This window comes from Phyllobates terribilis, unplaced genomic scaffold (genome assembly GCF_046119375.1).
Source record: "Phyllobates terribilis strain yellow unplaced genomic scaffold, ASM4611937v1 Scaffold_3__8_contigs__length_932513732, whole genome shotgun sequence".
NCBI lineage: Eukaryota > Metazoa > Chordata > Amphibia > Anura > Dendrobatidae > Phyllobates > Phyllobates terribilis.
In genome coordinates, this window is record NW_027362763.1 from 835,555,149 (window position 1) to 835,572,349 (window position 17,201).

Here is a 17,201-nt window from a genome sequence, read left to right on the forward strand (position 1 = left end):
ATATAGGGCAGGTTCCTCCCCTATCTGGTCTGGGACAGGAGGCGTTGCATGTTTAAGGGCTCCTGACCAGGAAACCTCCCACTTGCTCTCAGACGTAGTATTTCTATTACTGTGGTAACCAGACCCCTGGGGTGCCACATATGTACAGTGTATTTGATCCCTTGCTGTTTTTGTAAGTTTGTCCACTGACAAAGACATGAACAGTCTATATTTTAATGGTAGGTTAATTTTAACATTGAGAGATAGAATATCCCCAAAAAAATCAAGAAAATCACATTATATAAATTAGATAAATTTATTTGCATTTTGCAGTGAGAAATAAGTATTTGATTCCTCTGGCAAACAGCACTTAATACTTGGTGGCAAGCACAGCAGTCTGACTGTTTTTGTAGTTGATGATGAGGGTTTTTGAGGCTGTCGCTTGGCAACTCGGAGTTTCAACTCCCTCCATAAGTTTTCTATGGAATTAAGGTCTGGAGACTGGCTAGGTCACTACATGACCTTAATGTGCTTCTTTTTGAGCCATTCCTTTGTTGCCTTGGCTGTATGTTTTGGGTCATTGTCTTGCTGGAAGACCCAGCCACGACCCATTTTTAATGTCCTGGTGGAGGGAAGGAGGTTGTCACTCAGGATTTTATGGTACATGGCTCCATCCATTCTCTCATTAATGCAGTGAAGTAGTCCTGTGCTCTTAGCAGAGAAACACCCCCAAAACATAATATTTCTACCTCCATACTTGACAGTGGGGACGGTGTTCTTTAGTTCATAGGCAGCTTTTCTCTTCCTCCAAACACGGCGAATTGAGTTAATGCCAAAGAGCTAAATTTTTGTCTCATCTGACCACAGCACCTTCTCCCAATAACTCACAGAATCATCCAGGTGTTCATTGGAAAACTTCAGATGGGCCTGCACATGTGCCTTCTTGAGCAGGGGGACCTTTAAGGCGTAATGTGTTACCAATGGTTTTCTTGGTGACTGTGGTCCCAGCTGCCTTGAGATCATTAACAAGTTCCCCCCATGTAGTTTTAGGCTGTGTGCCCACGATGCATTTTTTAAGCGTTTCCGCAGCGGCAAAAACGCTGCAGAAACACTTAAAAAACGCATGGTAGAAGGCCTGCCATGTTCCCCAATGATAATCCGCATGTACTGTGCACATGCTGCGGAAATTTCCGCTGCGGATTATCATTGCGGGAAAAAACGCAGCACTACCAATTATTTTGCGGAAGCGCTGCGTTTTCGCCGCCATTGACTTGCATTGAAACGCATGGATTCCGCATCACTGTATATGTAGATGCGCATTCCATGTGTTCCAATGTGCGGATGGTACCCGGGTGTGGAGGTCAGGAGACTCTCCTCCGGACCCGGGTACCATAGAACCTGTGAAAAAAAGAATAAAATAAAAAATAAATATTATATTTACCTTCTGACGGCCCCCGCTGCGCTCGTCCTCCCATGCCGGCAGATCGCAGTGGACTGAAGGACCTGCGCTGATGTCATAGTCAAGTGGTGGGTCACGCGATGATGGCGTTGGCAGGTCCTTGAGTGTACCGCGATCTGCCGGCAGCCAGGACGGAGCGAAGCAAGACTGCGGGGGCCATCAGAAGGTAAGTATAGATTTATTTTTTTTATTTTTAACCATTCTTTGGGGTCACACTATCCATGCCGGTTGTATGGATTTATATAGTGTGACCAAGTTGACAAGCACTTTCCAAGTGATGCTAAAATCGTTTGGAAAGCGCCTGACAACCCGCATGTGGAAATGCATGTGAAGAACGCTTCACATCCGCATGTCCCTGGCAGGAAAAACACATGTACAATCGACATGCATTTTTTCTGCCAGGGGAGATGCAGAAACACTCAGAAAAAATCCGGAGCATTTCTGTATCATGGGCACATAGCCTTAGGCTGATCTCTCACCTCATGATCAAGGATACCCCACGAGGTGAGATTTTGCATGGTGCCCCAGATCGATGTCGATTGACAGTCATTTTGTATTTCTTCCATTTTCTTACTATTGCACCAACAGTTGTCTCCTTCTCATCCAGGGTCTTACTTATGGTTTTGTTGCCCATTCCAGCTTTGTGCAGGTCTATGATCTTGTTCCTGACATCCTTAGAAAGCGCTTTGGTCTTGCCCATGTTGTAGAGGTTAGTCTTACTGATTGAGTCTGTGGACAGGAGTCTTTTATACAGATGACTATGTAAGACAGCTGTCTTTAATGCAGGTAACGAGTTGATTAGGAGCGTCTAACTGGTCTGTAGGAGCCAGAACTCATAATGGTTTGTAGGGGATCAAATACTTATTTCTCACTGCAAAATACAAATACATTTATCTAATTTATACAATGTGATTTTCTTGATTTCTTTTTTGGATATTCTATTTCTCAATGTTAAAATTAACCTACCCTTAAAATTATAGACCGTTCATGTCTTTGTCAGTGGGCAAACTTACAAAAACAGCAAGGGATCAAATACTTATTTCCTTCACTGTATGTATGTATGTAAATCTATCTATATATATATATATATATATATATGCAGTATATCTATATCTACATATTTATATATATATATATATGTGTGTGTGTGTGTCTGCATGTGTGTGTATATATATATGTGTGTGTGTGTGTGTGTGTGTGTGTATATGTACATAGATAAATATAGATAGATATTTAACTATCTATCTATCTATCTATCTATCTATCTATCTATCTATCTATCTATCTATCTATCTATTTATCTAGTATAGCAAGGAATGCCACTAAACTATTAATTCAGCCAATGCATATTTAATAGGCAATGCATCTATATCCTCTCCAGTTACAAGTGGGGCCAGAAACAAAGAAACATACTACACCACCTATACTTATACCAGCAGGTCTCTGTAATATCTATATTGAAGGTGAGCTAAATGTCAGCATTTTTCTCCTATCATGATATAAAAGAGGTTGATCATTTCAGGATGTGATACTTGATATACCTTATAATCATGTTATACCTATGTTTATTTAGTTCCAATCATCTCTCAGCAACTGTGTGCTTTATTGATCGATATTCCCAGTCACCCTGTAATAGACCAAATCATCTGCTGTGCTCTCTAATGGGAAGGAACAGGCCTATTAGTGCCCAGGTTATGGGAATCAATACGCCTGTAATCTTTTTGGTACATCACTGTCACTTGTGTCACGGCACTGCTATATCAGGCATCAGCTAACTACATACAGCAAATGTCAAACCGCTTTATACTTAGCATCACCTATCACATTCAAGTCTATACAGACATACACACTGCTCATTTCACATAACGTTCCTGGTATAGAGCTCTGTATATCTATTATCCAATGATCGCACAGGCTCGGGATTGTTTAGAGCAATCAATATGTCACAACTGGTCAATTGATTTGAGGATTTAGATAATTCTAAGAATTGTACTTAGGTTAATAGTCTGTCATTTCAACATGGCAATTTATTATTTTTATAAAAAATGGCAAAATTTTCCAAGTATCTCCTCTTTCTATGAAAAATAGGAGCAGTATATATATATATATATATATATATATATATATATATATATATATAGAAAAAAGCAGCAGCAGCAAATTTGGGTGCAAAGCCTCCCATGTACATACCAGTCCTTGATTATAGCAAAAAAGTTGTAAGTAGCACACCATATTATGTTGAAAAAATGCTATTTAAAAACTCATAGGGCAACGTTTCGTCTCCAAGTGTATATACTTATATACTTCCAAAATAACAAGGCAGCACACCATTTTGGAAAAAATTGAAAAATGTGTTTTAATAGCCCATTGGGGCTCATTGACGTTTTGGTTCAAATGGAAAAAGGTTCTCAGTTGAACCGAAACATCGCTGAACCCCAATAGGCTATTAAAAAACATTTTTATATTTTTTCCAAAAATGTTGTGCTGCCTCTAAAATAACAATGTAAAATAATTAGTTCAAATGTGTGTGTACACACACTCCTATTCCTTTTTAAGAAGAACAAGATATTTTGACATTTTTTATGAGAATAATCAATTCCCATAAATATATATACCGTACAGACCAAAAGTTTGGACACACCTTCTCATTTCAAGATTTTTCTGTATTTTCATGACTATGAAAATTGTACATTCACACTGAAGGCATCAAAACTATGAATTAACACATGTGGAATTATATACTTAACAAAAAAGTGTGAAACAACTGAAAATATGTCTTATATTCTAGGTTCTTCATAGTAGTCTTCCAACAATTTTGAAGGAGTTCCCAGAGATGCTTAGCACTTGTTGGCCCTTTTGCCTTCACTCTGCAGTCCAGCTCACCCCAAACCATATCGATTGGGTTCAGGTCTGGTGACTGTGGAGGCCAGGTCATCTAGCCTTTACACAGCCTGGAGGTGTGTTTGGGGTTACTGTCCTGTTGAAAAATAAATGATGGTCCAACTAAACGCAAACCGGATGGAATAGCATGCCACTGCAAGATGCTGTGGTAGCCATGCTGGTTCAGTATGCCTTCAATTTTGAATAAAGCCCCAACAGTGTCACCAGCAAAGCACCCCCACACCATCATACCTCTTCCTCCATGCTTCATGGTGGGAACCAGGCATGTAGAGGCCATCCGTTCACCTTTTCTGCGTCACACAAGGACACGGTGGTTGGAACCAAAGATCTCAAATTTGAACTCATCAGACCAAAGCACAGATTTATACTGGTCTAATGTCCATTCCTTGTATTCTTTAGCCCAAACAAGTCTCTTCTGCTTGTTGCCTGTCCTTAGCAGTGGTTTCCTAGCAGCTATTTTACCATGAAGGCCTGCTGCACAAAGTCTCCTCTTAACAATTCTTGTAGAGATGTGTCTGCTGCTAGAACTCTGTGTGGCATTGACCTGGTCTCTAATCTGAGCTGCTGTTAACCTGCAATTTCTGAGGCTGGTGACTCGGATAAACTTATCCTCAGAAGCAGAGGTGACTCTTGGTCTTCCTTTCCTGGGGTGATCCTCATGTGAGCCAGTTTCTTTGTAGCGCTTGATGGTTTTTGCACCTGCACTTGGGGACACTTTCAAAGTTTTCCCAATTTTTCGCATTGACTGACGTTCATTTCTTAAAGTAATGAAGGCCACTCATTTTTCTTTACTTAGCTGCTTTTTTCTTGCCATAATACAAATTCTAACAGTCTATTCAGTAGGACTATCAGCTGTGTATCTACCAGACTTCTGCACAACACAACTGATGGTCCCAACCCCATTTATAAGGCAAGAAATCTCACTTATTAAACCTGACAGGGCACACCTGTGAAGTGAAAACCATTTCCAGTGACTACCTCTTGAAGCTCATCAAGAGAATGCCAAGAGTGTGCAAAGCAGTTATCAAAGCAAAAGGTGGCTACTTTGAAGAACCTAGAATATAAGACATATTTTCAGTTGTTTCACACTTTTTTGTTATGTATTTAATTCCACATGTGTTAATTCATAGTTTTGATGCCTTCAGTGTGAATGTACAATTTTCATATTTATGAAAATACAGAAAAATCTTTAAATGAGAAGGTGTGTCCAAAATTTTGGTCTGTACTGTATATATTCACTTGTACAGCACCCTACAGTTAATAGTGTATTAAAATAATATATACAGTATATATAATTATACATATATTTTATATATACAGTTATATGAAAAAGTTTGGGCACCCCTATTAATCTTAAGCTTAATGTTTTATAAAAATTGGTGGTTTTGCAACAGCTATTTCAGTTTGATATATGTAATAACTGTTGGACACAGTAATGTTTCTGCCTTGAAATTAGGTTTATTGTACTAACAGAAAATGTGCAATCTGCATTCAAATAAAATTTGACAGGTGCATAAGTATGGGCACCTCACCAGAAAAGTGACATTAATATTTAGTAGATCCTCCTTTTGCAAAAATAACAGCCTCTAGTCACTTCCTGTAGCTTTTAATGAGTTCCTGGATCCTGGATGAAGGTATTTTTGACCATTCCTCTTTACAAAACAATTCCAGCTCAGTTAAGTTTGATGGTCGCCAAGCATGGATAGCCCTCTTCAAATGATCCAACAGATGTTCAATGATATTCAGGTCTGGGGACTGGGATGGCCATTCCAGAACATTGTAATTGTTCCTCTGCATGAATGCCTGAGTAGATTTGGAGCGGTGTTTTGGATCATTGTCTTGCTGAAAGATCCATCCCCTGCGTAACTTCAACTTTGTCACTGATTCTTGAACATTATTGTCAAGAATCTGCTGATACTGAGTGGAATCCATGCGTCCCTCAACTTTAACAAGATTCCCGATGCCGGCATTGGCCACGCAGCCCCAAAGCATGATGGAACCTCCACCAAATTTTATTGTGAGTAGCAAGTGTTTTTCTTGGAATGCTGTGTTTTTTTGCCACCATGCATAACGCCTTTTTGTATGACCAAACAACTCAATCTTGGTTTCATCAGTCCACAGGACCTTCTTCCAAAAAGAAATGTGCTTTTGCATACCTCAGCCGACTCTGTTTGTGGCGTGCTTGCAGAAACGGCTTCTTTCGCATCACTCTCCCATACAGCTTCTCCTTGTGAAAAGTGCGTTGTATAGTTGACCGATGCACAGTGACACCATCTGCAGCAAGTTGATGCTGCAGCTCTCTGGAGGTGGTCTGAGGATTGTCCTTGACTGATCTCACCATTCTTCTTCTCTGCCTTTCTGATGTTTTTCTTGGCCTGCCACTTCTGGCCTTAACAAGAACTGTCCCTGTGTTCTTCCATTTCCTTACTATGTTCCTCACAGTGGAAACTGACAGGTTAAATCTCTGGGACAGCTTTTTGTATCCTTCCCCTGAACAACTATGTTGAATAATCTTTGTTTTCAGATCATTTGACAGTTGTTTTGAGGAGCCCATGATGCCACTCTTCAGATGAGATTCAAACAAGAGAACAACTTGCAAGTGGCCTCTTTAAGTAGCTTTTCTCATGATTGCATACACCTGGCTATGAAGTTCAAAGTTCAATGAGGTTACAAAACCAAAAAAAGTGCTTTAGTAAGTCAGTAAAAAGTAGGTAGGAGTATTTAAAACAAGAAAATGATAAGGGTGCCCATACTTATGCACCTGTCAAATTTCGTCTGAATGCAGATTGCACATTTTCTGTTAGTACAATAAACCTCATTTCAAGGCAGAAACATTACTGTGTCCAACAGTTATTACATATATCAAACTGAAATAGCTGTTGCAAAAACACCAATTTTAAGAAAACATTAAGCTTAAGATTAATAGGGGTGCCCAAACTTTTTCATATAACTGTATATATATATATATATATATATATGTGTATATAGTTTGACCACACTCTTAAGGCATCAAAACTATGAATTAACACATGTGGAATTATATAACTCTGATTCTGAGGATAAGTTTATCCGAGTCACCAGCCTCAGAAATCGCAGGTTAGCAGCAGCTCAGATTAGAGACCAGGTCAATGCCACACAGAGTTCTAGCAGCAGACACATCTCTTCAACAACTGTCAAGAGGAGACTTTGTGCAGCAGGCCTTCATGGTAAAATAGCTGCTAGGAAACCACTGCTAAGGACAGGCAACAAGCAGAAGAGACTTGTTTGGGCAAAAGAACACAAGGAATGGACATTAGACCAGTGGAAATCTGTGCTTTGGTCTGATGAGTCTAAATTTGAGATCTTTGGTTCCAACCACCGTGTCTTTGTGCGACGGAGAAAAGGTGAACGGATGGACTCTACATGCCTGGTTCCCACCGTGAAGCATGGAGGAGGAGGTGTGATGGTGTGGGGGTGCTTTGCTGGTGACACTGTTGGGGATTCATTCAAAATTGAAGGCATACTGAACCAGCATGGCTACCACAGCATCTTGCAGCGGCATGCTATTCCATCCGGTTTGTGTTTAGTTGGACCATCATTTATTTTTCAACAGGACAATGACCCCAAACACACCTCCAGGCTGTGTAAGGGCTATTTGACCAAGAAGGAAGTGATGGGGTGGTACGCCAGATGACCTGGCCTCCACAGTCACCAGACCTGATCCCAATCGAGATGGTTTGGGGTGAGCTGGACCGCAGAGTGAAGGCAAAAGGGCCAACAAGTGCTTAGCATCTCTGGGAACTCCTTCAAAATTGTTGGAAGACTATTTCCAGTGACTACCTCTTGAAGCTCATCAAGAGAATGCCAAGAGTGTGCAAAGCAGTCATCAAAGCAAAAGGTGGCTACTTTGAAGAACCTAGAATATAAGACATATTTTCAGTTGTTTCACACTTTTTTGTTAAGTATATAATTCCACATGTGTTAATTCATAGTTTTGATGCCTTCAGTGTGAATGTACAATTTTCATAGTCAAGAAAATACAGAAAAATCTGAGAAGGTGTGTCCAAACTTTTGGTCTGTTCTGTATATATAAATATGTGTTTGTGTGTTCATATACTGTACAGCTGCTCCTATTTATTTTATATTTTTTTTAATAAAAAGAATGAGAAAGGGAGAAAGGATACTGTTTAGCTATATCTATAATATAATGCTAGATGCGTCCCTCTGTCCAAAGGCTCTATAGACTGCGCATATGTGACGCACAGTCTCGCTCCTGACAGAAGACATCATCGAGCCGTTACAGGTAAGAGGAGTGTATGGCGCCGGAGATCACGGTATGCATAGACACTGAATGCATACCGCGATCTCCGGCGTCATAAGGACATACTTACCTGACTGGGAGGAGCGTTGCCGTGGCGCCTCTGTTCTGGCCTGAGGCCGGGGCAGGAGTTCGGCCTTGGAATCGGCACATGCGCATAGCGCGCTGTCCGACGCCATTTTACTGAAGACACATTTGCAGTGTGTCTTCAACAAAATGGCGCTGGACAGCGCGGTATGGGCACACGCGTACTTCGGTGTCACACTCCTCCCCTGGCCTCCGGCAGAATGGGACGCAGCACTGGAGCACAGGGAAGAAAAGTGAGTATAAGTGTTCATTTTTTTGTGTCTGTGCAGCGTGATAGCGATGAGGGGTACCATACATACCAGGATAGGGATGAGAGGGCCATACATACCAGGATTGGGGATGAGGGGCGCCTTGCATACCAGGATGAGGATGCCATGCATGCTACGATTGGGGCTGAGGGATGCCTTGCATACGAGGATGAGGGGTGCCATGCATACCAGGATTGGGGCTGAGGGGTGCCTTGCATACCAGAATGAGGGGTGCCATGCATACCAGGATTGGGATGAGGGGTACCATGCATACCAGGATTGGGATGAGGAGTGCCATGCATACCAGGATTGGGAAGAGGGGTGACATGAATACCAGGATTGGGATGAGGGGTGTCATGCATACCAGGATTGGGATGAGGGGTGCCATGCATACGATGATAGGGATGGGGATCAAGGGTGCCATGCATATCAGGATGGGGATCAGGGGTGCCATGCATACCAGGATTAGGTATCAGGGGTGCCGTGCATATCAGGATGGGGATCAGGGGTGCCATGCATATCAGGATCAGGGGTGCCATGCCTACCAGGATGGGTATGAGGGGTGTCATGCATACCAGGATTGGGGCTGAGTGGTGCCTTGCATACCAGGATGAGGGGTGCCATGCATACCAGGATTGGGGCTGAGGGGTGCCTTGCATACCAGGATGAGGGGTGCCATGCATACCAGGATTGGAATGAGAGGTACCATGCATACCAGGATTGGGATGAGGGGTGCCATGCATACCAGGATTGGGATGAGGGGTGCCATGCATATCAGGATGGGGATCAAGGGTGCCATGCATATCAGGATGGGGATCAGGGGCGCCATGCGCACCAGGATGGGGATGAGAGGTGCAATGCGTACCAGGATGGGGATCAGGGGCGCCATGCATACCAGCATTAGGGATTGGGGATGATGGGGCCTTGCATACCAGGATTGAGGATGAGGGGGCCATGCATACCAGGATGGGGATCAGGGGCGCCATGCGTACCAGGATGAGGATGAGGGGTGCAATGCGTACCAGGATGGGGATCAGGGGCGCCATGCGTACCAGGATGGGGATCAGGGGTGCCATGCGTACCTGGATGGGGATCAGGGGTGCCATGCATACCAGCATTAGGGATTGGGGATGATGGGGCCTTGCATACCAGGATTGAGGATGAGGGGGCCATGCATACCAGGATTGAGGATGAGGGGCCATGCATTCCAGGATTGGGGATGAGGGGGCCATGAATACATAGCGCCGGAAATCGCGGTATGCATAGACACTGAACGCATACCGCGTACCATAAGTACATACCTGACCGGAAGAAGTGCTGCCGCGGCGCCTCTGTTCGGACCGGAGGAGTGCGGTGCTGGAATCGGCGCATGCGCATAGCGCGCTGTCCGGCGCCATTTTAGTGAAGAAACATTTGCAGTGAGTCTTCATCAAAATGCCGCTGGGCAGCGTGTTATGGGCACACGCGTACTCCGGCGCCACACTCCTCCCCCGGCCTCTGGATGGGGGAGCAGGATAGGGGCACAGGATGGGGGCAGCATAAAAGAGAATGGGGCGCAGCACAAAAGAGGATGGGGACGCAGGATGAGGGCAGCACAAAAGAGAATGTGGCGCAGCACAAAAGAGGATGGGGGCAGCATATACCAAATAAAAATGCTCGCCACCCTGACATAGAACGGGTTAAATAGCTAGTATATATATATATGCATGGAAAAAAACAAATCAAAAACTGAGTTTTTCAGTTTTATGAAAAAGTTAATATGACTTTATTAGATACAATTTAATCAATAAAGACATACAAATATAAAACAGACGTGTGTAACAGGGATACAGGGGGCAATGCAAACATATATGGTTTTGTTTAAGGGCCAAGCGGGACACCAGACCCAGGCATCCTGAATGGTTAAAATCCTAAGAAGACCAAGTGGTATAAAGACCATCGTGAACAGTGAGCTTAGAAACCGATAGCCAAAGGTATATAGAGAGAGCCAGGACCTGGGAAGGTGTTCCTACCAAAACGTAAAAGTCCCAACTAGCTAGTGGCAGCTCTTTGGCTTACCCTGGAAGAGCACAGCGCCCAAAAGGTGACAGGTAAATTTGTACCGCTTCCCAAATCGCGTTTCGCGTCGAGCGTATCGGGCTTTATCAAGGGAAGGTGTATATATATTATATATATATATATATATATATATATATATATATATATATATATATACACACTGTTTAACTATATATATATATATATATATATATATATATATACAGTACAGACCAAAAGTTTGGACACACCTTCTCATTTAAAGATTTTTCTGTATTTTCATAACTATGAAAATTGTACATTCACACTGAAGGCATCAAAACTATGAATTAACACATGTGGAATTATATACTTAACAAAAAAGTGTGAAACAACTGAAAATATGTCTTATACTCTAGGTTCTTCAAAGTAGCCACCTTTTGCTTTGATGACTGCTTTGCACACTCTTGGCATTCTCTTGATGAGCTTCAAGAGGTAGTCACCGGAAATGGTTTTCACTTCACAGGTGTGCCCTGTCAGGTTTAACAAGTGGGATTTCATGACTTATAAATGGGGTTGGGACCATCAGTTGTGTTGTGCAGAAGTCTGATGGAGACACAGCTGATAGTCCTACTGAATAGACTGTTAGCTGCTTTTTTCTTGCTATAATACAAATTCTAAGTAAAGAAAAACAAGTGGCCATCATTACTTTAAGAAATGAAGGTCAGTCAGTGCGAAAAATTGGGAAAACTTTGAAAGTGTCCCCAAGTGCAGTTGCAAAAACCATCAAGCGCTACAAAGAAACTGGCTCACATGAGGACCGCCCCAGGAAAGGAAGACCAAGAGTCACCTCTGCTTCTAAGGATAAGATTATCCGATGTCACCAGCCTCAGAAATCGCAGGTTAACAGCAGCTCCGATTAGAGACCAGGTCAATGCCACACAGAGTTCTAGCAGCAGACACATCTCTTCAACAACTGTTAAGAGGAGACTTTGTGCAGTAGGCCTTCATGGTAAAATAGCTGCTAGGAAACCACTGCTAAGGAAAGGCAACAAGCAGAAGAGACTTGTTTGGGCTAAAGAACACAAGGAATGGACATTAAACCAGTGGAAATCTGTGCTTTGGTCAGATGAGTCCAAATTTGAGATCTTTGGTTCCAACCACCGTGTCTTTGTGCGACGCAGAAAAGGTGAACAGATGGACTCTACATGCCTGGTTCCCACCGTGAAGCATGGAGGAGGAGGTGTGATGGTGTGGGGGTGCTTTGCTGGTGACACTGTTGGGGATTTATTCAAAATTGAAGGCATACTGAACCAGCATGGCTACCACAGCATCTTGCAGCGGCATGCTATTCCATCCGGTTTGCGTTTAGTTGGACCATCATTTATTTTTCAACAGGACAATGACCCCAAACACACCTCCAGGCTGTGTAAGGACTATTTGACCAAGAGGGAGAGTGATGGGGTGCTACGCCAGATGACCTGAACCAAATCGAGATGGTTTAGGGTGAGCTGGACCGCAGAGTGAAGGCAAAAGGGCCAACAAGTGCTAAGCATCTCTGGGAACTCCTTCAAGATTGTTGGAAGACGATTTCCGGTGACTATCTCTTGAAGCTCATCAAGAGAATGCCAAGAGTGTGCAAAGCAGTCATCAAAGCAAAAGGTGGCTACTTTGAAGAACCTAGAATATAAGACATATTTTCAGTTGTTTCACACTTTTTTGTTAAGTATATAATTCCACATGTGCTAATTCATAGTTATGATGCCTTCAGTGTGAATGTATAATTTCCATCATCAAGAAAATACAGAAAAATCTTTAAATGAGAAGGTGTGTCCAAACTTTTGGTCTGTCCTGTATATATATATATATATATAGAGCTAAACAGTATCCAGATAAGTGGTGAGTACAGAACCCACATATATAGTGAACAGTGTCCAGATATGTTTTACAGTGAGCCCAGATGCACAGAGCACATAGTGCCAAGTTAGTGACACCCAATGTCCAAATATTGTCGTACAGAGTTCTGATACATTCCCAGCAGACATATATTACCATAATACTCAGTTGAATACTCCCCAAATGCCTATTGTTGCAATTGCTGTTAAGGTCAGTCCTTCTGAATTTCGACTCTATGCAAGTCAGTGGTAATTTTAACAATTGAATTGAGATACCGAATGAGACACAATCAAATGCCATCCTAGTTTGTGTGAATATATCAATGTTCAAATACATAAAATGTAGATTTTTGTTTATAGGTTTATATGTTTTCAATTAGTGCAATTAGCTAATTCATTCTCTTATATTACTATTAGTCACTTCTATAAAAAAAAGAGAAAAATAAATATCTTCTATCCAATCTATTCATGGAAAAGGAACATTTGGCTGTTAGACTGTTGCTAAAATACTGATGGTAAATGTCATTTGTAACCTTGATTGAAAAAAAAAAAATAATTTTGTTTCCTCATGTGGCATCAAAAGCTCCTTGAGAATGATGTTTTCATCTCTTCTGAGTGGAGCATTTGACTTGCAGAGCAAAACTGTCGTTTATGAAAATTGATTGCATCAGACCACCAAAGATTACCCCAAATAACTGGTTGGAGGCTTCAGAGCCGCTTGATTCGAATCACTTTAAAAGGCCAGTAGCATTTTCTGCTTTGGTGATTCCCAATTTTGCATGAAGCATATGATAAATAATCAGCTCAGCTGGCACTGTGCTGTTGCAAAGTTCCCAACTATTACTATACAGGTCTTGTCACCGGAATTCTCACTGTGGTTACCCAAGTGGAAGGATCTCTGAACGCCAGGAGAAATCCGCTCAGCCTCCTCATTTAGGGCTTAAATATTGTCTTATACTTATTGCATCTAAGATGAAGTTGTCTGTATGTAAGTGCTTCTTTTAGTAGAAATGGTAGGGGGGCGAGAACCTGGGGCAAGATATATGGAGTAATAGTGTTGGGAAGGGAATCAAAGGTTCTAGTGTCTCAGATTTTTACATTTCAATATTTCTATTCAATAAAAAATATTACATCTAAAATTTATATATTCAAGAGAGCAATTTGCCTTTCATTTGCAAGATTGACAAGAAGGGATAATGGATAGATAGATAAAATCACTTACTTCATAACTAAAAAATGAAAAGAAATTACAAATATATATACATATATACATGTATATATATATATATATATATATATATATATATATATATATATATAAAAATATATATATAAACTCTACTATCATATCCAATGTAATTTTTACACAATATGACCCAAAGTAATAATACAAATACTGGCTTAAAAAATTGAAAATTCAATCTATTTTTCTAAATTTAAAAAAAAACATGTTAATTTTGGTCTAATATCTAGCACCAGTCATATAACAAATCTGTTTCTTTATTCTCAGTGGTATATGACAGAAAATGAACATTTAAAAGGGCACCTAAGAAGTGCACCCAGAAGTCATCATCCTATGTAACATCTCCCGTTCGCTCCATGTCAGGAACTCATTTAAAGCAAAACAACAGGTAGAAGGCCAATATCTGGCCTCGAGCCCCCAGAAGACGATCCCCTCCCTTTAATGGTAAGCAGCCTGTGCACAGACTTGTACAGGATAATTGTTGAAGGAAATGGGAGAGAAGATGAGAGACCAAATCAGAAAGAAACAATCTGAAATGCTCTTCTGTCTCAAATCACTGGTAGAATAGACACCAGAAGACTGCAGCTGCTGATGGACAGATCCTTATTTGTAAGTATTTAATGTTCCTTAGGAAGCACTTCTAAAAGAAATTGGTATGTAATGACAGCTCTCACTGGAAGACAGGCCGATTATAAAATGCACTAACTTATCTGGTATTCAATTGAAAAGTAAATGGATGCAAGTAAGGTGAGAGTTCACTACCAATTCAAATATTTTGCTTTAACAGGCTGTAGCACTCCTGCTTTAATTCAAGCAGAAACACAAGTATGAATAATCAAACTGGATGATGCTCGTCGCAAACCTTTGTGCCTTGCACCATTTCAAATGGTCATTGAAGCTTAATGGCAAAAAAATTTACATTATCTCTTTAATTTGTATTCTGTGCCTTCCTCCCGAGTGATGTGATTGTGATTTTTCTGAAGCCCCGCTGTATTCTTTTGATGCTAATTCCACATAGTGCATATTCTGGGCCCAATTTCCTGCGTGTATATACACTTGTATATGTGTGTGTCTATTTAGCTATTTATGTCTTTTGCCTTTATTTCATTAAAGAAAAAACTAGTTACGAAATAGGCTATCAAGTCCGTTCTTTGTTGCCACTCCTAATTAGAGTCAACAAGAGCTTTGCAAAAGTAACACAAATCCTCAAGAATCACGAGTAGTGGATTAATGCCTGTCAATCACGGAACATCATTGCACTCTTGATGTCTTTTATAGCATGTCAGTCTTCTTCTTTCCCACCTCTTCGCTCTCCTTCATATCCTTACCCTTTCAGTAATACAAATGCAAACTGCACAATTGTACAAAACACACAAAGACATAAAAAAACCACATGCACAAACAGCCAATAAAACACAGCCTTAACACACTGCTACATTTATGTCAACAAAATGCCAACATATTATGGGGAAATAATAAAAAAGAACAGGAAAAAGTAAAAAAAAAACACAGGACATGTTTGAATAAGGATTACAACCCCAAAAAGAATATATTTTAGTTTTAACAACAGGAAATCCATTCTTAGCAGCCAGATAATCATAAAGAGATGAATGGTTTATTGAGATACATGAGGTTGCAAGCCAAACACAACAACTATAAGGCCCCGAGGGCGTTCATTGCATGTAATATATGCACAAGCTAATTTATTATACTGTGACTAATTTCCATTTCTTGTGCTTAGAGTTGCCTTGCTAATTACAGGGATGTTTTCTTAAGTTTGGTAATTATGTTTTTTGCTTTATACAGGCAACAGAGGAAATGAGTGAGGGTGAATTTGCTCGGCACTCAGAGGCAGATGCACCCAAGTGAGAAGAAATCTGTGTCAGACCCTAACAGGGACATCATATCTAATCAGAAGCTTCCAAATCTTTGATCAGTCCAACAGGCTGCAATGGGATGTATTTTTGTGAAATATTTTGATATAACTCCATATAATTAGATTGGCTGCCTTAATTAGAGGAGGGAGAGAGAGGAAAAAAATGGAGTTTATTTCTAAATAGGAGCTGTGTCTTCTTCGGTGAGCTGTGATGGTTTGGCGAACTGATCCCAGGAGGTCTCCTATACAAGGCTTGCCTCCTGCTGAGAATATACACTCTTCTATGTTTTCACATCCAAATCAGGCCACCAAGGGTATTTCGAAATTCACAACATTGTTACAGGGTCTTAAGGCATACAGTACAAACAGATTTTGGAAAAATAACTGCATTTTTTTTTATATCTTTGCTCTTTAAAACATCATATAAGAGATCACAAGTTGCTCAGAAGTATGGGAAGAGATTTCTTCAAGAGCTAGAATATTAATGAAAAACAACATGGAATAGTTGACTCTTTGTAAATGCATGTATCATACAGATCTGCATGGTGTCTGAGCACCCATTAATATAAACCTTTTTAGTCATACAGTACCATGTACATGTGGTTGAAAAGGACTTTATTGTCCTGTGTACGGTGATAGTGCACATTGATACCGAGGAGGCTCCAGTGATTAAACATCACTGATAGGATCCCTTTTAGTCTGATTTGTAACATCTGTAAATATGTTTGTATCTCATTTTGTGACTCTGCACATTCCTCGCTCTTCTTCAAAGTACTAGACCAATTTTAAAAGAATATTCTGGTTAAAACAAGGTATTATTTATATGCAGGATTGGTGATTACTACATTTGACTACTGAGACCTCCATCAATCACCAGAATGGGAGACTTGTGCCCCCCTTTTAAATGGAGCAGCGGTCGCACATGTATATTGCTGCATCATTCTTTTATGTGTAACCTAGGCTATATACAGTGAATTGGGTGGACTTGCACATGTAGGATCCACTCAAACAGGATTGATGAGTCTTCTGTTGTGGCAGTCAGTAGTGGTCTAAGAAGATGGATTTGTTAATTATCACCTATCCTGTGGAATCCTTATATGCGTTTCTACAAAACTGGAAGTCAACTGACTAACCAAAACTGATGTACTGATGTAAAACATTTTTACAGTTTAAGTTGTTTTCTTTTTAACAACTTCCCTC

General features: G+C 40.8%; 1 long non-coding RNA gene across 2 annotated transcripts in view; it reads left to right on the plus strand.

The window, feature by feature from the left end:
* LOC141258358 (uncharacterized) overlaps positions 1–16,799 on the plus strand; it is a 39,452-nt gene extending 22,653 nt beyond the window's left edge. For both annotated transcript variants that reach the window (XR_012318301.1, XR_012318302.1), the window contains exons 3-4: positions 14,393–14,734; positions 15,932–16,799. This is a non-coding gene — a long non-coding RNA (uncharacterized lncRNA). The remainder of the gene's footprint in view (positions 1–14,392; positions 14,735–15,931) is intronic.
* The last annotated feature ends 402 nt before the right edge of the window (positions 16,800–17,201 follow it).